This window comes from Mytilus californianus, unplaced genomic scaffold, assembly GCF_021869535.1.
Source record: "Mytilus californianus isolate M0D057914Y unplaced genomic scaffold, xbMytCali1.0.p SCAF_6, whole genome shotgun sequence".
NCBI classification, from domain to species: domain Eukaryota; kingdom Metazoa; phylum Mollusca; class Bivalvia; order Mytilida; family Mytilidae; genus Mytilus; species Mytilus californianus.
The window spans coordinates 37,783,534-37,809,266 of record NW_026262712.1 but is presented as its reverse complement, the minus strand read 5'-3'; the positions used below and the strand labels follow the sequence as shown (position 1 = coordinate 37,809,266).

Genomic DNA, 25,733 nt, shown 5'->3' with positions numbered 1-25,733 from the left:
TTAGTAATGGGAAGTTGACAATTGGAAAATTGAAATCGAAACATTTACTTGAAACCTTAGTTTCAAGTCGTCTTATTGTGTCAATTTGAAGAAAAGATGGAGATCTGGAGCAGACCTTCGAGTTATATTAGTAACCTAAATACCAAGCTTAATTGAATATAAAAGATTTAGCACTTGCTGGATGATAATTTAATAGAGTTTGGCAATATGCTTCCATGTGAATACTTATCAATTCGGTAAGTAATCATTTGGATATGGACTGAATTTTTTCAACATCAGTCCACCAAACTTAGAAACATTGTTGATCGATAAAAAATGTCCATCATCATCTCTGAGTTTTTGACGCATTTATCGTTGGAATCTATGTGGTTCTTCATGAAATAAGAAATTGTTCGTGACCATGAAAAGAAATTTGTATGTTAAAATGGTGAATTGAAATTATGTAAGGGTATGTCACACAGTTCAAAACACATTTGTGAAATCCCTACGTTTGAAGAAGATCATAACAGTGACAGTATGCACGGATTATCAAGAATCATCTTGGGCAATATTTATTATTGAGCGAGTTCCAACTACTATTTAAAAGTACGATTATTTTTGTTTATATTATACCCCCAACGCAATGAAATGCGATAATATAATAACTCTTGCTACTGGACCTAATATTTCGATATAATATCAAATTTAACTATGAAGGTTGGAGCGATTGTAAATACGACGTCAAAAGAACTAAAGCTGGACCAAGGCGCAGTGTCCGTCTCATTGTTGAAAAATGGTGGTCCATCCTTACATCAAGAGTGCTCACAGAACTATCCGAATGGTATAAATTATGGAGATGTTGCAGTGACATTTGGTGGTAATTTACAGTGTAAAATTGTTTGTCATGGAAGCTTGAATCAGTGGCGAAAGGAAGGTTTGGAAATCAAAGTAAGTGACTATTTCAAGCTGTCTTAATGGGATAACTGTTTATGTCTAGTTATAACATGATATAAGTAACGTATGATATGTTTCTTTTCATACTTTATTAATTAAATATCATGTAAAAAGTAAAAAGTAAAATAGCAAAAATACTGAACTCCATGGAAAATCCAAAACAGAAAGTCCTTTATCAAATGTCAAAATCAAAAGCTCAAACACATCAAACGAATGGAAAACAACTGTCATATTCCTGAATTGGTAGAAAATGGTGGATCAAACCTGGTCCCATAGCCAGCCAAACCTCTCACCTGCATGGAAGTCGCATATAATTCCATCATATTGCCAACAATGCGTGAGCAAAACAAACAGACACAACAGGCAAAAGTCAATTAAACTGCAACTTAATGTATATCAGCCATTGAAGTCTAATGTCAATAGCATTTGATCAATATATTGCATTCTCGTTTAAAGCTATGTCAGTAATAATTTGTGTCAGTTTTCATAGTTATTTTAATACAGTTTCATTATTTCATACAACTTTCACTAACTTTGGGCTATACATTTGTCATGTTTGTGTTTCACATCATGACAGCAACACGTTTCTACAATTGAAAAAAATTAAGGTGTTTAAAGAATATTATTACTTATTATGTGCACAACGTTTTTCTGGTAAATTCGGAAACAAAAGTCAAATATGCTAGACGCTAAAAAGTTTCGCTTTAAAAATTTATGTTCTTGAATACAAGTATCGGATTTCACTTTTAACAAACAAACATTGCAACAGCAAACAGTACTTATTAGTTCAGACGTCCACAGCAGCTGGATTGAATAAGTTATGCGCATGACTGTTATTGTTTACCTTTTATTTTTGAAAACGAAATACTTCTTACTCAACGCATTTCAAATACAGGTTTGTCCATATGTGCTAATATTTAATTTGTAGGAGCTAGAAAAGTTTGTAATGGAATGGTTTTCTACTGCTGCTAAAAAGAAATGCAGTTCTATTGCCTTCCCAGCATTGGGAACAGGTAAACTTAGATATCCAGCTGATCTAGTTGCCAAATCTATGTACAAGTGTGTAGAAGAGTTCACCTCGCAAAATCGAAACTCGTCGATTACAGAAGTTTTGTTTGTAGTTTATGATAAAGATCACGAAGCTGTTAAGGTTTGTTAACTAGTAATATTCTATGCATGCGATAGGCATAACAAGTCTTAAAATAACAAATGATTCATTGTTCTATGTCACTTATTTATTAAAGAGCTAAAGGTAACACAAAGATTGTCATACATGCTACCTGTTGATTATATGTTAAAAATAATTCCATAATTGTTTAGATATTTGATATCTACGTATACACTTCAAGTAAATGAAAATAGCACTTCGAAAATTTCTTCTGTGTCCAAACCAATTCCAAGCCTAGGATATTAAGTTGCGTAGAAACGTTAGAAGCTATATTACCAAAAAGGATCTATAAACAAAAGCCAAATGCATCTTAGGGCAAATTTGCCTGTGGGACGTCGAATCTTAAAAATACAAAATTTACACCCATATTATATAAACTATAAAATATTTAATAGACAACTGTATTGCAGGCTTTCGAAACAGTGGAGAATCACAGAAAAAGTAAGTGGTTGAATAGAAGGTTTTAAAATGATGAAAGATATGCAACAAACGACAACCACTGAATTACAGGCTCCTGGCTTGGGACAGGCACATACATACAGAATGCAGTAGGGTTAAACATGTAAGCGGGAACCCAACCTTCCCCCTAACCTTGGACAGTGATGTTACAGTACAACATAAGAACGAGCTTTAAAAATCAGTTGAAAAAGGCTTAACTTATCACATGGATACAAATAGAAATACATATAACAAAAACACGTGGACATGACCGGGAACTTGTACATCCCAACAACAAGAAGACACTAACTTTGATACAGATATTACAGTACTCGCAGTTACTGACAGCTAGTTCAAAGCCAATAACAACGAATATAAAAAATCATGCATCAAAGACTAAAATTTTTTTTCTAACCGACATCATGCTGGTCATAATTGCGTTTATGTCGAAAATACAATGAAATTGTATTATATATCTCTTGAACATCTATGCATAAAAAAAACATTTTTAAAGAATGATTCCTGTTGAATACACATGCAATTGAAGTATTTCATGCATATTCAGGACAAAAACAAAATATGCCAATTCTTCAAGAATTGTAAGAACAAATTTAAACTGCCTCTTTTGAAAGAAGCTGTGTCGAATAGGGCTACGGATCACTCAGACCACAAGGAGATATTTCAATGATTCTTTAACGTGCAGATATAGTGACATTCGCCTGCATGAGGCATTAGATTTAACGTTTCCATTCCGATATGACTTGGCTGCACATCTATACATACAGCACAGCATATAAAGTTATAGCAAGATTTAAATGAAACTTGAGGAAGTTGAAGAGAAGTTCCCGTAAAATGTTGTCTTGCAGAACTACAACTTTGGTAACTTTTGACCGAAAATAATCTTTCAAATATAAAATTGTTCAATGTTTGGTAAACACGCCATAAGACACAGGATTTATTACATAAAAGTGTTTTGTTTTTGCCGATTATTGACTTAATATATTATTTTGCATTTTTCATACGACCGACTTTTCTTGTAGCCGGTATTAGGTTTCCACGTTTTTGAAGGTCGTATGGTTGCCTATAATTGCTTACATCCACTTCATTTGAACTTAGGTGGATAGTTGTCTCTTTGGCAATCACACCACATCACCTTATTTTTGTAGGAATAAGGGGAATAAAAAAACAATGATTTTCAGGTTTCCAGACAATGAAATGAGTGTAAGTCTAAGGATCTCTATGAAATTGTATCACAGCGTTCCATATAATAAAAGTCAGGATGGGATTGATCTTGGGGATTATGGCCCTAACCGTTAGGAATTAGAGACCCAAAAAACGGGACAATACTTACTAATACTTTGTATAAATTGCTTATTTTTTTACCAATTTCAACGGGATTTAATTCAAAGTCTTGAATTTATTTTTTTTTCTTTAATATGCCGAATTTAACCGTGTATTTAAATTTTGGTTTTTGGCCTCGTTTTCAATCGGTCTACATTGAGGACCAAAGGATCTCAAATTAAACTTTATTTGATTTCATAAAAAATTGAATTACCGAGGTTCCTACCGTGTTTTTAATTTTTGAATTTTGGGCTCCGTTTTTTAATTGGTCCACATTGGGGTCCAAAGGATTCAAAATTAAACTATTATGATTTCATCAAAAATTTAATTCACTGGGGTTATATGAAATAACGAATCTAACCGTGTATTTGGATTTTGAATTTTAAACTGGTTCACATTAAGGTCGAAAGGTCTAAAATTAAACTTTGTTCATTTCAACATATAATCAGTATATTGGATTCTTTGATATGCTGAATCTAACCATACCTTATTCAGGAGATTGGAAGACCCCATTAATGAGCTACTTTATAGTTAACGCAGCATTTGCCACTATGAATTTACGATAATTGTATTGTCGGTGTCATATGGTATTTTGAACCCCCTGAAAAATGAACCCGGGGTCAAAATACCATATGGAAAATTGACCCCGGGGTCATTATACCGCATGGTATTTTGACCTCGGGGTCTTTTTTCCCATATGGTATTTTGAACCCCACCATGCAAAATTGAACCCCCCTGTTTTAGATACATAGTTTTGCAGATTATCTTATTAACAATTTGTTGGCTAGGATTTTTTTTAAATTGGAGGTCTATAGTAGGGGGTTCAATATACCATGGCAGGGGGGTCAAAATACCATGGCGAAGAAAAATTTTCAATGCATCTTTTCTAGCATGTTAAATACATACAAACTACTTATTGGAGTATTATAACCATTTAAAGGAGCTAGAATAGCTAGAATTTTTGAAGTTAGAAGTCTATAGTAGGGGGGTCAAAATACCATGGCTAAGTAACATTTTCAAAAAATCTTTTCAAGCATGTTAAATACATACAAACTACTTATTGGAGTATTATTACTATGTAAAGGAGTTATAATAGCTAGAATTTTGAAATTGGAGGTTTAAAAGGGGGGTTCAATATACCATGGCAAGGGGGGGGGGGGGGGGGGGGGGGGGGGGGTCATAATACCATGTATTATGACTATGTAAAGAAGTTAGAATGAAAGTTAAAGAAAATTATTTTGGTAACGATTTTATAGCACCAATTGCCCTTCTACTAAAGGAAATTGACCCTTCCCTTTTAAGATGTCTGAATTTCAATCTATAATAAAGTGTTTAAAGATATTTAATTATTAAAAAAGTAGTTGGTATGAAAGAGCATGAAGGAAAGATGATTCAACAATTTCACTTAGCCATTGTATTTTACCCCCCCCCCCCTCCCCCATCCCCTGTCCATGGTAAATTGAACCCCTTTCCTATTCATCTCTTTATTTCGAAAAAAATATTTTTCAAACTCCTTTTCAAAGTTTTAATGCTGTTATAAGTATAGGGTATATATAAAACATGTTGTAAAAAACGTTTCAATATTTTTACTTAGCCACCCCTACCCCCAAAAACTACCTTTATATGTTATAATTTCAAATAATTAAAGCATTCAAAATACATGGTCTAGTTATAATGCTTCAATTAGTATTTTGAAAGAAATTTTGTTAGTAAAGACTTCAGAGCACTTATACCAAGCAAAAATATTTCTTTTAACAAATTATGGAAAATTGACCTCCCCTTCTTGTATGAATGATTTTTAATCTATGATAAGCTTTAAAATAATGTATAATGTTCTAATAATCATCTAGAATGAAAAAAAACAGCACATTCAATTTTCAATACAGAAGGGGGGGGGGGGGGGGGTGTTTCAATTTACCATAACGGTATTTTGACCCGGTAGTCCCCTTTTTATATTACATTTAGTCCAAATAGTTATAGCATTGTAGAATGTATCATTTACATTATTTCAGCTTCAAACTACTTGGTTTTTAAGTTTGTTTATAAAACATATGGTTTAACCGATGTATGACGGTAAATATTGAAAAATGAAATATGTTTAAAAGTATTATTATAATTACTATTGAAGCCAGTACTTAAATCATAGTTACATGTAGGACATGTTTTACGAGTTTACACCTTGTTTTTTGTCATTTAGAAATTTCAACTGTTAAGAATACAGAGAGAATTTTAAAGGGAGGGTGTCATCAGTTGTGTTTAGTAGAATGAGCGACGAAGAGAAACGCGAAGTTCTTAAAACAGCGATTGAAGCTAAACAGCACTTTGAAGAAGAACTAAAAGAAACTAAAGATGAAATGAAGAAGAAGGACGAAGAGCTAAATCAACTGCAAAAGAAGGCTAGAACATTTTTCTTTATATTTCTAAGTATTTGAAAAATAATTGAAAAAAATTATAGAAATGTGACTCATCAATAGCACTCGAATACAAAAAGTAGGACGCCAGGAAAACCAGATCAAACACGAAGTTAAAGAACATTACTAGTTTGCTAAATACTAGTATGGTAAAGGTGACAAAAGGAACCAATATTAATTCAGTACATAGTACATTCGTTGTCATTATTTTGGTTATACTGTAAAATGAAAATTGTGCATAGAAGATGTCATAATATTTTATGTAGACTTTGAATAGAACCAGGAACTTTTTTTCTTCAGCGTATAACATATTTTTCATCTTCATTTTCGTGACATCTACTTTTTTATTAGACTGTGTAATTTTGCTACGGTTTTGGACATGATTGTAATAAAAATACACACATAATTAAGAGGTGCATTCCCCTTGTCACACATGATTTTTTTTATTAGAAAACTATTAAACCATATAATATGAGATGACAAATCAGTTTTTGTTCCATTGTGCTAGTTGTTAATGAACAGTTGGACAACCTTTGTTACACAACATGATATGACATTATACCTCAACAATGCAGAAATTGAGTGAAAGTTACAAATTTGAAGGAAAGGCCGACGCATAATGTCTGTTATAGTCTTTATCTGTGCATTCTGTGCAATACTCTTTATTCACTAAAACGGCTTAAATAATTAGATATTCGACAATTTTTACGGACTATCTTGTTCGAATCAACATTATGTGCCTTCCCCGCATGATGACGATGCCAGTCCTATGTAAGGCATTGGACACGGTGAATTCACCATATCAATTAACTTATATTCAGCTAAACTGAATAGTTGAAAGTTTGGCGACTATGCTGAGCACATCTTTTCCGTTCAGATAATTCGCAGTGTATTTATATCTGTTGAGGCTATCATGCCTATGTTCAGACTGTTCAGACTGTTCAGTTTTTACCCGTCAGGGATGTGCACGATTACTGGCAAATGTAATCAACTAATAATCGATTACTTAATGGGTTTTTTTGTAATCGATTAATATTCGATTACTCTGATTTTTGTATGTAATCGACTGCAATCGATTACTCTGATTTTTGTATGTGATCGATTGCAATCGATTACGTATATAAAAGTAATTATAATAATTTTCGATTACTGTCAATTACATGCTACAAAATTACAAAAAATAATAAAGTAAGTTAGACAATTATGTTGCTTAATGTATATATAGTGGAAATTTAGAACTTCACAAAAACAGCATTTAAAGCAATGTTTCCAAATTCTATGTTGACAGTTGTTTTCTAGATGGAAGCTTTTACTGAGGATCGAACAATTAAAAAAATCTTGAAAAATTGGTTTTCAACATGAGTGAGTGGTGAAAAATGCATTAATCACTTCTTTATCATTCAAGGTTATTTTCTCCATATTTTGCTGTCAAACTGACTTAAGTTAGTTTTATTTTATTTTTACTTTTTATTAACAGGTACCTTTGAATATAGTTCATTACGATGCTGGAAAAATATATAAAAAAAATTAGAATAATTAATTAGTTCAGCTAATTTTTAAGATGGACATTTATGATTTATAATTACATGGATGAATTAATCCTTTTGTTTGGATAACCTTCCTAATTACAGGTTATACAAGTGCCAATGGAGTACTATTTATACCCTGTGGCAATACAATGTAAATCGCCTTCTTATTAATTAAGTCTGCATCTTATTGATTAGAAGTCTTTGATCATCTGATTAGTAAAGACAAAAAGTTTATTGAGAATTTTTTATTCTCTATTCAAAATTATAAGCAATATATATTTTTAGTGTCAACATGGGATACATGTATCTATTTATGAACAAGAATTTCAATGCATAGCCATTGGTTCATTGTCATTGTTTACCTTCTTCATTTTTATATCATAACATTATGACGAATTAACTGTTTATCTATTCTAAGCTAAAATTCCAACTCTTATTGAAAATTATGCTCTAAGGAACTTTAATACAAATGAGCTTACTACTTCAATGTAGTACAGAACTTAACTTAAGACTAATTTCTTATTTTAAATCTATTTTCGTATTTTGATATAACAGATCTTAAATTATTAACAAGCAAGTAAAGTCATTTGTTTCAAGAGCTACAATTTGGTAGGAGATCTGGTTGATCATAATGCAGCTTGAGCCAATAGATAGAAATAAGGCATTTGATAAACTCTTAAGTCATATTAATACATTCTATTTTATCTGTACTATAAAGTGATGGATACATTCATATTTTCATTTAAAATAGGTTATATTTCATCAAACTATTTTACTAAAGTAATCAACATGTAATAGAAAAATAATTGATGATTACATCATAACTTTTGCTGTAATCGATTAAATTACGATTACATGTAATCGAAATGTCTTCGATTAAAGATTACTGTCGATTACTGGAAAAAATGTAATCAATTACAATCGATTACGATTACATATTACGATTACCCCATCCTTGTTACCGTACCCAACAACATCATACATAATTGTCTGAAAAGCTACTGAACAGTACTGAATTAACTGCAAGCAAATTTCTAAACAGTATTGAATTTACTGCATTGGATAAGTCTGAAAATTGACTGAAAGACTGAACATGACACTTCAGATATTTACGAAAATAAAGAACAAACTTAGAATATGTAAATAAGATACATACATGGTATACTGTAGCATTTACTTATATCACCACACAACTGTCAATAACGACAACGGTAAAACTTTTACTGCACCAGATGCGTATTTTGATAATCAATGTATCTTCCGTGATGCTCGAGCCCAGACTATTTGAAATCCTAAACTTAATTCAAAGTTTACTTAACTAAGATAAAAAATGAAAATACTTACTTCTAATAGTTCTTTGTTTGTCAAAAACCATTTTAGGTATCAAATAGACAGTTATTAATGAAAGGAGAAAAAGAAGCACTGGATGGAAACAAAGTTGTTTACTTTGACTTGTATCCCGAAAGACCGTATAAAGAAGGATCAGCTGCACAAACTCATTTTAGATTTGCAGAGTCACAGTTTTATAGGCTAATTTGTGGAAGTGGAAACAGGTTATTTTATAATAACACATGAATGGCAAATGGGAAAAAACATGGTTTATTGGTTAATTCATATATTAAGTATAATGCAATACAGTTGCCTGGGTCTAACACGTGTTATATTTCTATCTGATTCGGTCGTCATCTACAAATAGTGATTTTAAGCGAATAATAACACAAATTTCTAATCAACTTGTTTATATCTCATAACGTTGGTGTTGTATTTTTTGTGATGATACTGCATGTTTTCTTTCAGACGTTTAACTAAATTCAAGTTAAATTCTTACCTTTGATTACCATACGATAAAGAGTATGAATGAGATGACCATTTGGCAAACATTATGCAATACGTATATTCGTTGAGGAACCATTAAAGCTACCTATATGATATTCGAAGCAGCATTTGCGAGTGATGTTTATGCCTTGGATTTTTTATGAGTCTACAATTGCCAACCTGATTCCATCGAAAATGTTAACTATAACCAAGGATTTTTATTGTCACTATTTTGATTCAAAAATTTAACTGGTAAAGCAGAACTATTATGAGACTTTGTTTAAATAGTTTCCTTGGTGAGAAACGATACTAGCAAACAATATAACCCGAATAAAAGATTAAAAAAAATGACGAAATAGTTTCATAAAAGAAAAGATAAAAATTTTGAATCTTAAATTTCAGCTTCACAGTAAATAAAGTAGAGTATGTGGTAAACCCACCTTTAGTAAAACATTTTCAGTGAGTATCCATGTATATAAAAAATGTTTGTTTTGATGATAAACGTTCATATTACAGAAAATAAAATGTCTAATGATTACGATTCATTTAACATGTAATCGTTTAACATGTTATGTAGAGTCATTTGAAGATACTACGAATAGATAACAGACGACCCTTTTAATGAATACACTTGTTTGTGAAACGATTGCCACAATTTTAGCTAGTTCATGAATCGGCCAATTGTCACAGTACGTGGTTTCATTGGCAACCTGGTACACCTACTAAGGATAAAAGAAGTTTTATTGTGTGTTGATCTGATTATGAACAGACAATATTTGCAGGAAAAACGTCATACTGATTTTAATGTGTGTGCAGCGCTAGCCCGCAAAGATACTTTGATACGTAAATGATGATACGGTGAAACAGAATTCTCTGTCAATATGAGCATTATATTCATTAACGGAAATAAGATGTATTTGTAAAAAAAATTATATTTTATCTTTTGTTGTTTATATTAATGGTATGTGCGGTATCGATAAAATCTACATTTTATAGACAAAAATTATGTATTTGAATGTTTCTCTTAAAATGATCACAAACTGTACTGCCATCAGGTTTTACTTAAGACAAATAGACGATGTGTTAGTTTAGCAAGTTTTTTTCTCACAAAATCTGGAGAATTTTTAAGGAATTGCTGTTTTTGCTTTAGGTTTATTGCCATTACCATAAAAGTTAGTATGCGTATTACAATATGAGAGTTAGCGATTTGCGAAATATGATAAGTATATGCAAAATGTAGTATACTAGTAAACGACATTGACAAGTAAGTGAGCATTAAACTCATCACTGTTATGTGTTTTAGCAAAGCAATAGACGACATGAAGAAGCACAGAGGAGGCAAGATGTCTTATCCAATATTAGCGTTTCATGGTACACAAGAGGCAAACATAAAGTCTATTGTTGAAAACAATTTCAAAGTCCCAGGTAAACTTTTTTCCGTTTTCGTATACGACCCAGAATTAATTAAATAATTTGAACAAATTAAAGCAACAATTTGCATCTAGATCAAACAAAAGCATTTTATCACACGTGTAATTACGATGTGAAGTGTTCGTTTCACGTTTTCATATAAAAAATAAAATTTTATCACAATATTTTTTTTTTATTTTCTAGGCCAGCAAGGATTTGCGCACAGGACTGATACTGGGTACTATGACAGAGGGGTCTACTTCAGTGAATATTTCGGGGGCCACTAAGCTTCTTCTCTGCCAGGTCTTACCTGGGAATGTGTACGTATGTCCTACCGTGATTCACGGAGCTTCACTTCAGCAAGGCCATGACTCCCATATGTCACCAGATAAGAAAGAGCTCGTTATATTTAACTCTCATCACATTCTTCCGTTTTATATTGTGCATTATACAACTGGAGGGTTTGCTTATCAAGGTTAACTTAAATTTTGACATACAAATTGACGTCGCAGAAAAACATTTGATTCTTATTCAGGGGACATTTTCTGAAACATGTTGATACCAAAAAAAATTAGCTATCATTCGATATATAGTTCAAGCAACTCATAATATTTGAGCAGGATACGAATTTCCACGGTCATGTGAATATATATTTTTTTTTTCATTTACGCATTTTGTTCATAACATACCGCATATTTAACTCGTCCGTGCAAAAATGCATATTTGAAGATATAGTGATTATATTTGTTCTATAGGTGTAAGATGTTGAAAATAACAACATTTGTTTTCTTTTTCAGAAAAAGTACTAAGTGTGATATATGTGCAAACACACGTGCTTGGTTTGAACATTACTAAATTTATTTCAATGTAAAGAAGACTTATAAATGGAAAACTTCTATTAATTGTGTTTGTAACAATGACCATTAAATAGTTTCCATCCTGTTTTGTATCGAATTGGCAGATGCATGTTTATACAATAAAAATAGACTATTCCTTAAAGCATATGCCATGTTTATTTTGTTTCTACAAAGGATTGAACTGTCATTGTTATTGATAATTATTAGCGTTTCCCTTCTCTACTTTGCAGAAAAGAACATTTAACGTAAGGCATGCCATTAGCTGCATCATTTCAAAATTGTAAAGTATTGTTGTGAAATAATGTTTGTTAAATAAGCGTGCCTTATACATGCTATAGCGGAAAACTATACTCCTTACATGACATTTACCAAACAGTTGGTATTAACATTAATGAAATAACATAAATATGCGATATATGTGTTTACATATATTTTATACTGTCAAAAATATTGCCTTATCACCATAAACATGGTATGTTTCCAATATATAGATGATTGATCAAATTTATTTTTTTTTTAATGCTGAAAATTATCCGATTTTTCTTTTCAAACTACGTCATAGTCAATAGAGAACACATGAGGAGGAATTGAGGTGACATTGTTGTGCTATATAACCGCTGAAATAATGGTTATAGACAATTGTCAATAAATTCAAGCAATTGTTTAAATTTATTGAACAGAATAATCAAATTGCTTGGATACATTTGTTTGTGTCAAAATTAGTATCCGATGAGCTCCCTGTGATATTTTGTTGTTTTGATTATGTGAATGAATACCCATTTAATATAACTTTATTTTAAGAAAATGTAACCATGAAGAATAATGTTTGGTTTTTTCGGCAGTGGGCGTTAGTCAAAATCTGTGCAAAACTAAACTGAATAATTCAAAAATAATTTCTGGGTTAATTACAGTTTTGATCAAACAATTTCTAACCTTAATAATTATATTGCATGTATGTTTCAATATAATACGCTATTTTGATTGGTTGTCTGCAATCTAGCGTTATTCTTAAATTGACCTTAATTTTTAAATGAAATGTAACATTCATGATGACACTTTACACATTAGCATAGTAAATTTAAGTCAGTTCTTTTTTATTCTCATTTTTGTTTTAAACAGCATATTTTAAACTTATTTCATCATATAAACTTGGAATCCCTGTACGTGCTGAACTCCCTCACACATAACGGTGTAGCTGTTATATAAACTGCACTCTCCTGTTTCTGTGGAAAGTACGAAAACTTTACAGTCATTAGAAATTTTGCAATACCGTGCACATTCAACTTTACTTCTTGATGTCAGGACTTGGTTGGCACGTGTTGTAAGTATCGTGTTATTTGAGACTAAGTTGAGCTGAATTTGTCCTGGTTTTAAGGATAGATATCCTGTGAAAACAACATTTACAAAAAGTAATTCATTACTTCTTTAAACAATTCATATCTAAAATATAAGAGTGTAAACTAGGTTTATCAATAGTAAGTTCACTTTTTTGGTACAGGAACCCTTAATTTTTTATCAACTGATATAATTGCAAAATGTAACTATTTTTATTTAGTCTGGCTTCTTTTGTTGGAATCAAAACTGATTGTTGTCATTAATATAGAAGAAAAGATGGTTTTAACATAACCTTTGAAAATTTCAATCATTGAACATTTTGCAAAGAGCCTCTTTTAGTGATAAAATGATGAAAATCGTACTGAACATTAGCAACGTTTTAACATAATTTGTTTTCTGATTAGCAGGACACATTCAACCTGTTTACGCCTCCAAATTTGTTCTTTTTTTTAAAAGTAATTTCGAATCCATTTGTGTTGTTTTTGTGGGTTTGATTTGTATGTGTAAAATGGATATATGCAAAATATATCAAAGGTACATTTAAACTCATAAGTCAACACTAAACTTACAACGCCATGGCTAAAAACGAAAAAGAGCAACAAACAATAGTACAAGAAAAAAACAGCAATGAAAAACTAAAACACTTCGTAACACGAATCCTATCAAAAACTTTTGGTGAACTCAGGTGTTCCGGTGGGGTAAGCAGGTCATGTTCCATATGTAGCACTCGTCGTTTTGCGTTAAACATTGGCAAATGAATAATATTTCTATTTCACCGAATGTGTAGGATTATTATCCATATTTGCAATAATTCCTGATTCTGTTTACTGAACTAGGTACAATTAAACGAACTGGAATAATTTTTAATGTATCTGCGTTATCCCATTATATAATATTCAACAGAAATGGGACAAAAGAATGAAATCAAAATGTAACACTATTCTTAAATATAAATCTGATCGCAATATATCAGGATAGAACTGGAAAGATAACAGACACAGAGCTTTGATTGAAATAGGGATTTGATTTTACCTCGAGTAGCCACATCAAATTGAGTTTGTATAGTATATAAAGATGATAATTTGATAAAGAAATTGAACGATGTTTTTGTTATAATGATATTTACGAAATAGAAGCAAGCAACGGTGATGATTTAAGGAAGAAGTACTTCCAAGCTTTATAAAATGTGATTGTCGTTCCCTTCATTTCTTTTATTTGCTGATGAATACAGTAACACTTATTTCAGCTTCATCTTGATATCAGGAAAAAAATTAAAGTTTAGATTTTTACACTGTCATTTTTCATATCAATCTGCAGTTGTTATCAAATAGTCCGTTTCTATGTATGTTAGCGTTTGTTTTTGTTGCATTTCGTTTTTTTCTGTTGTTCTGTTGTTTTCCTCTTATAGTTGATTTGTTTTCCTCGGTTTAGATTGTAACCTGGATTTGTTTTCTCCCAATCGATTTATGACTTTTGAACAGCGGTATATACCTGTTGCCTTTATTTACATCCTTTTTTAAAACGTTCATGCATATTCACGAAACAGTTAATATACCTGTTTCATACACTGATAACCTCCATCCACCTCCACACATCTGTTTTGAATCGCCAGTACACTTCCGATCACAATCAAAATCCTGTATGTAATAATCTCTTACATCGTCAGAGCCGTACTGATAAGGGTCATCACCACAATGACATTCATTATGGTTCTAAAAATAATTGGAATCTGTATTTTCTGGTCAACAGTATGACGTCTTAATTCAACAAGACTGATGATGAAAACGAAGAATGGGACTAAAATCTCAATGTGGATTTTTAACATAAGTACTACCCAAATGAAGGTGTCCTGATTGCTTTTAGTAAATTGAAAATTCAAATGTTAAATGGATATACATGTATAATTGATGTTTTCATATTGAACAAAGCCGTTTATACAAGGTTTTCGATGTATTCCAACTTCAATTCATTAATGTGTCGCTGGTCTAAGTTTACGTCATGTACAGGGCTATCCTATTTTTGTCTTTGTTTTACATTAAAAATTGGGAATTGTTTCAAAGAACGATTGCAAGTAAAATGGGGTATACGGAAAAAGGGGGTGCAAGTGTCTTTCATTGCTATCTTTTATCGTCTTTTTATCGACAATTCTGGATATCTCCTATTATGTTAGTGTTTTTTAACCATGTTCTTTTTTGGCCAAGTGTCATAAGACATCAAAATTCTGCGAACGTGCAAAGTAATTAAATCTCCGATGAAGTACGCGGAATTTTTTAATTCATTTAACCAACTCAGGTGTAACACAAACTTCGAATATTACACCTCTTTATCCAACTGAATATTTTCAATCTCCTATGTGTTAAAGTTATCGGACTACTTAATGTTTTAAAAATGTGAGATCTGTCTATATATAAACCTACATCATATACATAGGCTGTTTCAAGCATACAATTAATAAAAATTTTGAAAGCAACTGAGTAAAAGACTTGTTTGGGCGCGGTAATTGAATACGGGGGGTGGGGGTGGGTAACAACATGTCTTACCATTTATACACTACTTTTTGTTTCTATTTCTATTGACATATGTTTTAAATATTTTAATCTACTTGTACATGTAACTACAACTTTTCCACACATGTTTTCTTTGTTAATCAGTTAATGTTATCTCTTTTATTATAACATCAATTTACCTATATGACAACAAATTATGTTGAAATTGACAAGCTGTATGTCGCAAACGCGGAGGGAAGGAAAAAAACAGAAATTTTTCTTTTGTCACTGATTTACCTGATTAAAATTTATAAAACGTCATTTTGCTTCAATTGAATTGTTTTTTAAAAGAATCCTTATTAGATAATTATTTTCCGCGTGGCTGAAGTTCATATTTTTAATCAACTTGTGGTTCCCGTAGTCTTTTGATGATACCGCTTGGAAAGTTTAACTTATCTAATGTATTTTTGTACTGTTACAATATTACCTGTGTTCCACAGTACTTGTTACCCTGTTCTTTACAATAAAGAAAACACAAGTTGTTTTCCATATCGGGGGGATTAATTGTTCCGTTATCCAACAAATAGTTATGTGGCAAAAGTCTTGTGTGTAGTGTATCAATGAAACAGCCAACGTAATCATTGCTACCTGTTCAAATGACAGTTGAATACATGCATGAAGTTAACACGAACATATTGGTATATAATGAATGTCAAGGTAAATTACTATGGAACTGTTACCAAGCGTAGAATTTTAATGCTGATCAAACATTTAATTTATTTTGCTTGTAATGGAAAATAAGGATACAAATATATTTGGATGTATTGATATTAGATATTGGCAAAAAAGGAAAATGTATACAATAATAAATTCAAAACCTTCATCAAGCTTGTAATTTCGTGAATACTATCTTGCTGGTAAGAGAAAATAAAACAAATTAAAGGTTATGATTATATGCAATGAATATACACGAAGTGTAAAAAAAAAAAGAACTCACCAATAACTTGTACTTGACACTGAAAAATAAACACTTACATTACGTCAATTTATACTTTTAACATCTTTTCATTGCATATGCTTGAGATTTAATGCCTAGAAAAATAAATACATTTAAGACATGATTACATCAAAAAAGATGAAAAAAGTCAGAGCAGGCAAAGCCTTATGACGTATCCTAGATACACATATGTTCAGCCTTAGTACAAAAATATGATTCAGTGGCTTCAATTCAATTAAAAAGCAATGTTGAAATCATGCTTGTAACAAAAAGAAGGATTAACTACCGATTGGGATTTTTTTTCTGACACTTCAGCAGCAGCCTTGTCTTCATTGTGGTTGTAATTCATATAAACCGATTTAAGTGAACGCACCAAGGCACTTACTATATTAATGCATTTGTATGGATGACAGACCCTACATATCCTGCCCAAATTACATTTAAACTACTCTGCTGAAAAACAGTCACTCAATGAAGGCTGTTTCAATGTCAAAAGACATGTTTTACATAAAAGGAAATGACAATCCTACTGTATATAATTTTTGTGTTTCCGATCCACTTTCTGCATACACGCTCAAAATCCGAAAGTTTTAAAGAGCAGAAAATGTGAAATATCTTTTACTTTCTTTAAAGATGTAATAAAGTCGAAATCATTACACTTTCACAAACTTCCACATGTTTATCGGTAGAAAATAATCTCATATATTATTAAACAGCATTTTATGTTTTTGTTTAGAGGGGTAAATTAATAGGGAAAGTAAGGCTTAGTTGATAACATATTTGGTATTTTTTCACATGCTGTTTCTGTATTTAACAACAAAATTATAATGAGAGAAATCACATAAGTTATAGATTTAAGCAATAGACTAATTAAAGTGTTACTTAAGCTATAGTACATGTAGTAGTTGTCGAACAAACTTGAATTTGATCTAACAAAAAGTTAAAACGAACATTTTCAATATTGTGTAATCATTCTAGAGTCATAGCATATACAGTACCAAATTTTCTGCATCAGGTGCGCATTCCGACAATCAATGTCTCTCCAGTAATGATTGAGGGGAAAATTTTGAAAAATCAAAAGCTTATTCAAAAGATGAACGGCTATAAACCACAATGGACAAAAAGTTATAGCCACAACGGAACAAGGAATCAGAGCTTAAGGGATGTATATTCCTAAATTCAAAATAATTTTCAAAATTTTGCAAAAGCAATTTTAAAATACTAAATCCGTAAATTCATGCTTGGACCGAAGTAATGACTACAGGACTGGTGATACCTTCCGGGACTGTCAGTCAATCAGCAGAGGCATCGACCTTAGCTGTAAGAATACATACTGCCCTTCTGGCATAAGAAAAATCATTCACGACCTCAAACGTTGTGTTGCATAGTAGATATATATACTATTCAAAGTATATGTGTATATTATGTGAATACTGGGAGAGTTTTCACCTATGCGTTTTGTCCCATTGAGTTAAAGCATCAACCTTGGAAAGTCCTGTTTTAGTCTACATCATTAAAAAAATCCTTCAACCAATAACTGCAGCTGTGATATTTTCAAATATATCTGTAGTATTGAGGAGGTTCGCTTGTTTCGTTTTTGACTTATTGTCAGATTTTCAAAATCCTCAGGTTTTTATCCGTGTTTTGTCAGTAACAAGAATAACCAATTACCCTATGTTTCGTTTCATAATTTTATAATATATAAATAAAAAAGACCATTCTTCAAAATCTTGTGGAATCCTTGATATTTTGTCATAGCTTTTGGAATCTAGATACAACTATCTCACGCCAAAATTCAAATGAGATGTATATTAAAAACAGCGACACCGATATTTATAAACTTTTAAACTTTATCTTCATGCTAATTGCTATTAAGCGTTTGTAAATTTAACTTCTTACTTATGCAATATAAAGACGTCTGGTGTTTTTAAACCTAAAGATTGTCAAATAAAGAATAAAAGGACGGAACAACATTATAATAAAATTTTAATGAGAAATAAATAAATGATTAAAATATGGAAACTAATGAGCGTTATTGTCGGTACTATGCTCTCGTTTTTAAATATATTTATAAGTATGTATTAATTAGACTAAAATAATATTACCTTTAATGATTCCGCAGAATAAACACACATTATAAAGCCAAACAGCTTCATAACCATGATACTTATCACGAGTTTAAACGGCAGAATCTACTTTAGATTTGAGGAGCTCCTTTAAACGAAATAAAGGTTATGTCATATCTGATATACACTTGTCTCAAAGCGTTAAATGGTACTTATTTTATATCCGAATAACGATTCCACTCTAACTAAATGGCGTTGTTGTTATGTATGATCAATGGAAATAAAAAACGCTTAAAAACGCACAAAATGTTTTAACCCCAAGATATATTAAAAGGAGAAATGTCTATATTGATCATGTTGATGCTCTATTTACGAGATGAGTTTCCAAAAGAATATATGTAAAAAAAATAAGTAATACACGTTCATATTTCCGATTTGGCACAATTAAAGACGAAACTTTAGAAGTTTTAAATCTACTGAAAAAACAGAACATTTTTCGATCATTTGAACAAATATTTGTATAAATACAGTGTAAAAGCTTCCTTTTATACTTAAGAATTCTGATAGAATTGTAAAACAAAACTTGATCAGGAATTTAAATTACTAGCAATGCATCATTTGATATAAATTTCCAATCTTAATTGCGTGTTATAGTGTTCTCTTTATTTGTCTTTGTGAATTGTAATCTTTAATGTTTATTTAGTTTTTAGTAATATCCTTTTGGCGTGGCTCAGTCTATATACACACCGTCATTGTGTTATTGTGCTATAGTCATTTATTTATTCCTGTCTGTCATTTTTGCTTATGTGCTTTGTATATAGAAAGTCTGAATCCCATTTAGTTTTTCTTTGTTGACATAGTTTTTAAAGTGATTAAGATTATAACATTATATTGACTACTGTACTCCAATTTTTTACATATTTATCTTTTATGTCTATTTGTTTTGCTCACACATTGTTGTCAATATCATCGAATGCTATGCGACCGTCATACAAGTGAGAGTTGTAATCAACAATTTTCTACTAAAGGCAATGCCTGTACCAAGGCAGGAATATGACAGTTGTTTTCTGTTTGTTTGATGTGTTTTGCTTTTGATTATGCGATTTGATAATGGACTTTCCGTTTGGAACTTTCCTTGGAGTTTATTATTTTTGTTAATTTACTTTTTGCATAATAAATGGTTCTGTTAACATTATTGTAACGATTGTTATATCTCTATCAGAAAATTTAAATCTTGTAAAAACCCGTCAGGTCAAGTTTTTTTTCTGAAAACATTGCCATTGTTTGACTTTTGAAACTGATTGAAAGAATAAATTAACCAAACCGCAGGGTATTTATCTTTTTTGATTATGAATGGTTTAATATTAAGAAGAGATTTGTTTAAAAGATAGGGGTAATTTCATATTTCTTATGTCAGATACTTTTAAACCTTCTTAACATTTTTGTCACATTCCACAGTTATGTTGCTTCAGATGTATATTCTGAGATTGTCGGTTTTTAAAATATGTATTTTAATTTCAATGCTCTAAAATGTTTTATTTGAAATATTTCCAAAATTATTTAATTCAGATTTTTTAAAATTTAGTGACAAATAAAAGCAACAGTAGTATACTGCTGTTCAAAAGTCATAAATCGATTGAGAGAAAACAATCCCGGGTTACAACTAAAACCGATTAAACCACATGAAATATAAGATGAAAACAACGGAACAACAGAAACACTGAACTGCAACAAAATCAAACGTCAACATACATAGAAACGGACTACTGTGGATTCAATATTACTCGTTGAATACCAATTTTCGTGGATTTCGTGGGTACAGATAAACCATGAAATTAAATGTTCAACGAATGACAAATTTTCCATAGGCTTGTATGCAGACTTCGGCAAAACCACGAAAGTAAATATCCACGAACATGTAAGTTTTCCTTAATCCACGAAAATTGGTACCAACGAAAATAAATGAATACACAGTATTTGATAACAACTGCCATCGTTTAATTGAATTCATCAGATTCTGTGATATCTACTTCTGGCTGGTGTTCTCCCTTTATTGACACAAAAAATATTATAAGTCATATCTCTCTGAATTACAGATCGAGGTCATTATATTCAATCCTCAACGATTGTAATGTATTCTGATGAAATATAAATTGAAGACGGGAAGAATTAAATGCAAAAACCCTCCCTAATGTTTCCTAAAGTGTAAAAAAAGATTTTCAAATCAACCTTTCACATATGTGGTAAATGACGTTAAATCGTTAAATACAATACATCAGGTAAAAGGTAAAATAACAAAAAAAAAAACGAACTCTGTGGAAAGTTCATAACGGAGAGTCCCTAATCAAATGGCAAAATCAAAATCTCAAACACATCAAACGAATGGATAACAAATGTCATATTCCTGACTTGGTACAGACATTTTCTTGTGTAGAAAATGATGGATTGATAATGGATTAAACCTGTTTTATAGCTAGCTAAACCTCTCACTTGTATGAAAGTCGCAAACAGTTCCAATATTTTGACAACGATGTGTATACAAACAGATTTATAAGTAAACATTTCAAAAATAGGGGAAGATTACAACTTTACCAAAAAAGTTTCACTGTCATGTTAATTGATTGTCAATCAAGAAAAAATCTAAAAGTGCCTTAAAGCTACTGTTAATTTTGTAATTTTTTTTCATCTATTCTACTCCTACTTGACAGATGTACTTGAAAAAACAAATGTTTCATCAAACGTAAAAACACAATTTAATACAGTTCGTGTCTGGTTACTTAAAAAATTCAGAATAATTGTCAGGTCAAAATTTCGAGCGTACAACAAAATACTGAAAAATAACTTAAACAATTAAGAATTCAAGAAAGGGTAAATTATAAGTTTAAAGAAATTGAAGTCATGCATTTTGAAGAACTAAACGTTGTGTATGTCAACATTTCTTTTACAATACTTCAAGGGGTATGTTAGTATTTATCTTTACGTATAATGCATTCAATATTATGTATTTATATAAAGAATTAAGATAAACAATATAGTTAGCTGTTTTGCAACTATTTGCAATTCTTCATACTATAATTAATGCAAACACATGAATATAAAATACAAATGATCTTGTAGTATTTACCAAGGCAGATTTTTGAAATGCAGTTTGGAAAAAAAACTGGCATTTCGATGATTGCATCGAAAAGAAAATCTGGGGTCATTTTCCAAACTAGGCGGATTGTTATTGGCTTCAATGTTTCGTCGACTTTATAAATTTGAGCTTGTCACAATGAACAGCTGATCGGAAACCTTGTTATTATAAAGACGTCAATACAAATCAGCTTAAAAATAAATCCAAAGGAAGGATCTTGCTTATAAATTATTATAGATTTTTACATTCCAGGTCCTTTTTTTTTCATCGAAGATTGATTATGCATAATCAATTGACTACCGATAAAACTGCAATGTTTATTCTGACAGGCGGCTGCATTGTTACACGTTGCTATGTTTATAAAAAGGACAGTTTTTAAAGATAAACAGATTTCTAATAAATACTTTGATATCGATTAGCATGTTTAATCGACTTTTTTCTTTCTTTTCATCATCAAAAATTCCGATTATTGGAAATTTCAGCTCTTAAATTATACCATAAAAAAGTAATTTAACCTTGACGGTTTACACATTATGCAGGGAATTATGACTCATTCTGAATATAAAAAAGAAGATGTGGTATGATTGCCAATGAGACAACTCTCCACAAGTGACCAAATGACACAGAAATTTACAACTTTAGGTCACCGAACGGCCTTCAACAATGAGCAAACCCCATACCGCACAGTCAGCTATAAAAGGCCCCGAAATGACAATGTAAAACAATTCAGACGAGAAAACTAACTGCCTAATTTATGTACAAAAAATGAACGAAAAACAAATATGTAACACAAAAACAAACGACAACCACTGAATTACAGGCTCCTGACTAGGGACAGGCACATATACAGAATGTGGCGGGATTAAACATGTTAGCGGGATCCCAACCCTCCCACTAACCTGGAACAGTGGTGTAACATTACAACATATAAACGAACTATAAAAATCAGTTGAAAGAGGGTTAACTCATCAGATGGATAAAAATACAAATACTACAAATACAAGTGGACGTGGCCGGGTACTTGTACATCCAAACAACAAAAAGACACTAAGTACAGATCTGAGAGTACTCGCTACTGACAGCTAGTTCAAAGCCACTAACAACTAATAAAAAAATCATGCATCTAAGACTAAATTATCAATCCGTACACATCCAACATCCAATGGATTTAGTGTAAAGACGTCATAAACAGTCAGAGAAAAACATGACCTTGTGCAATGCCAAGATACAGGTATCGACTGATTGTAGATCCATGAATGTGTATATGTATATAACAATAATATTTAGTTTGCTTTTAATTTACTGATAACAAAATCAATATTAGTACCAATAAAAACAATATTTAATGATCTAATTACAGTGTTAAATTGGTAACCTTTTAGAATAAGTTTATTTAAAGGATCGATTAGTTTACCAGGATCTTTTCTAAATTTCCGGGCTCGGTAAACAATATTGCCGTACAAATGAGGATGTGCAATCCCGTTTGAAATAAGTTTTCTACAGGTACAACCTAACTTCAAAACCAAATCTTTATATCTGTGGAAGAATTTAGTAAAGGTTTTAAGTCATTTGTGGTAACGAAATCCCTGGCTTAATAATTTACCAGTAATACATAGATTACGTTCGTTAAAATCAAAAACGTCTGAACAGACACGGGCATAGCGAACGACTTGTGAAATATAAACACCGTCAGATGGTGCCAAAGGAACATCACCATCCAAAAAGGGAAAATTAACAATAGGGAACGAAAAATCGTCCCTTTTGTCGTAAATTTTAGTGTTGAGTTTCCCGTGTAAAACCGAAATATCTAAATCTAGGAAAGGACACTTGTTATTTTTACATTATGTTTGATAGAAATCAATGAAATATGTTTATTATGAATTGTTTAAAGTTAAACAATAACTCTTTGTCAAATAAGTTTATGATGTTTCAAGGTTTATTAGATTTCCCACGACGGCCTTTGATAATAGAGGCATAAGTATCATGTATATACTCATATGTATATGTCATATTAAACCAGTTTAGCAAGTTATCCAGCTGAGGTAGATATAAAATGTTGTACCACAGAAGTATAGTTTGTTCCAAAAATGTCCTTTTTCCACTTTGAAGAAAAAAAGGGGAACACTATTCTCAAGTATGTCTTAGGTTTGTATTATTATTATTTGAAAGATGTGGTATCTGTGGATAAATAAACCAAGGTTTTTCAAATTTTATGTTTTAACTCATGAAATGGAAAATGTTTTCCTTATATAGGCTGTTTCAAGCATACATTAACAACTAGATTTGAAAGCAACTGTGTAAAAATACTTTCCTGAGCGCGCTTACTGAACGCAATTACTATAGTTTGGACATCAACATGTCTTACCATTAATACAGACCTTTTTTATTTCTGTTGACATATGCTTTGAATAAATTGTATCTAAACATAGCTTTTAATCATAACATCAATCTAACTCTTTTTTTCACAAATTATTTTGAAAAATCACAAGTTGCATGTCGCAACCGAGTAAGGAAGGACAAAATCAGAAATGTATATTAATTTTAGTGATAGCCTGGAAATAATTAATTTCTTCCGGAACTAAAGTACTTTTCTCTCACGTTATTTTGCTTCAATCAAACTGTTTTTAAATGGACCAATATTAATTATTTGAGTATTTTCCTCACGGCTGAAGATCATTTTAGGAATCAACATTTGATCATTTGTGGTTCCAGTTGTTTTTGGAGGATACCGCTTGTAACATGCGTAAGGTGTTCAGTGAATCTTTGCATGATTACAACAATACCTGTGTTCCAGAGTACATGTAACCCTGTTCTTTACAGTAAAGTAAACACAAGTTGTTTTCCATATCTGGGGGATTAGTTCCGTCATTCAGCATATAACTATGTGGTAACAGTCTTGTTGATGTATCAATGAAACATCCAACGTACTCATTGCTACCCGTTCAAAAGACAATTGAATACCTGCATGAAGTTTAATAACATGATCATATTGGTAAACAATGAATGGCAAGATAAATCACTGTGCAATTGTTGCCTATTGTGGAGGTTAAATGCTGATCAAACATGTAATTTACTTTTCCGGGTAATGAAAAGGAGGAAAACAGTTATATTTTTGAGTTATGCATATTTGAAATTGGCAAAATAAAAAGAATGTGTATACATTACAGTTAATTCCCCCTCCTGTTCCTGTATTGTCGTGAAAAATATCTTGCTGATGATTTCATGATGAAAAAACAAAATAATAAAAAGGGTATCATATGTTACCATAATACATGAAATATTAAAAAAGAAACTCACCAATAACCTGTACTTGAAACTGAAAAATAAACAGTTACAATACAAAAGATAATACTTTTTTATTATGTCTTTTCATTTGGGTATGCTTGAGATTTAATGCTTAGGAAGCTAAATACATTTTAGACAGATTACATTAGAATACATAAAAAGCAAGAACAGACAAACCCTTATGAAGTAATCTTAGATACATTGATGTCCAGCTTTAGTTTCTGTTCAATAATATGATTCAGTGGCATTCATTTCAAATAAAATGCAATCTTTAAATCAATGAATGTTGTTTCAATGTCAAATAGACAATGTAATACATTAAAGGGAATGAAAATTACACTTATATAATTTCGTACGTCCGAAGTACTTTTCTGGATATACGTACATCAGGAACGCTCAAAACCCCAAAATTTGAAAGTCCAGAAAATATCTATTTTACTTTTTTCACAGTTATAAGGAAGTGGAAAAACATTAAACTTTCACAGACTTAAACGGGAAAAATAATTTAATATACTGTTATACAGTATGT

The 25,733-nt window shown here is 31.2% G+C and overlaps 1 pseudogene; it reads left to right on the top strand.

Annotated features, from left to right (window-relative positions):
* The first annotated feature begins 690 nt into the window (after positions 1-690).
* On the top strand, positions 691-11,525 carry LOC127705627 (uncharacterized; annotated as a pseudogene).
* Positions 11,526-25,733: the final 14,208 nt, after the last annotated feature.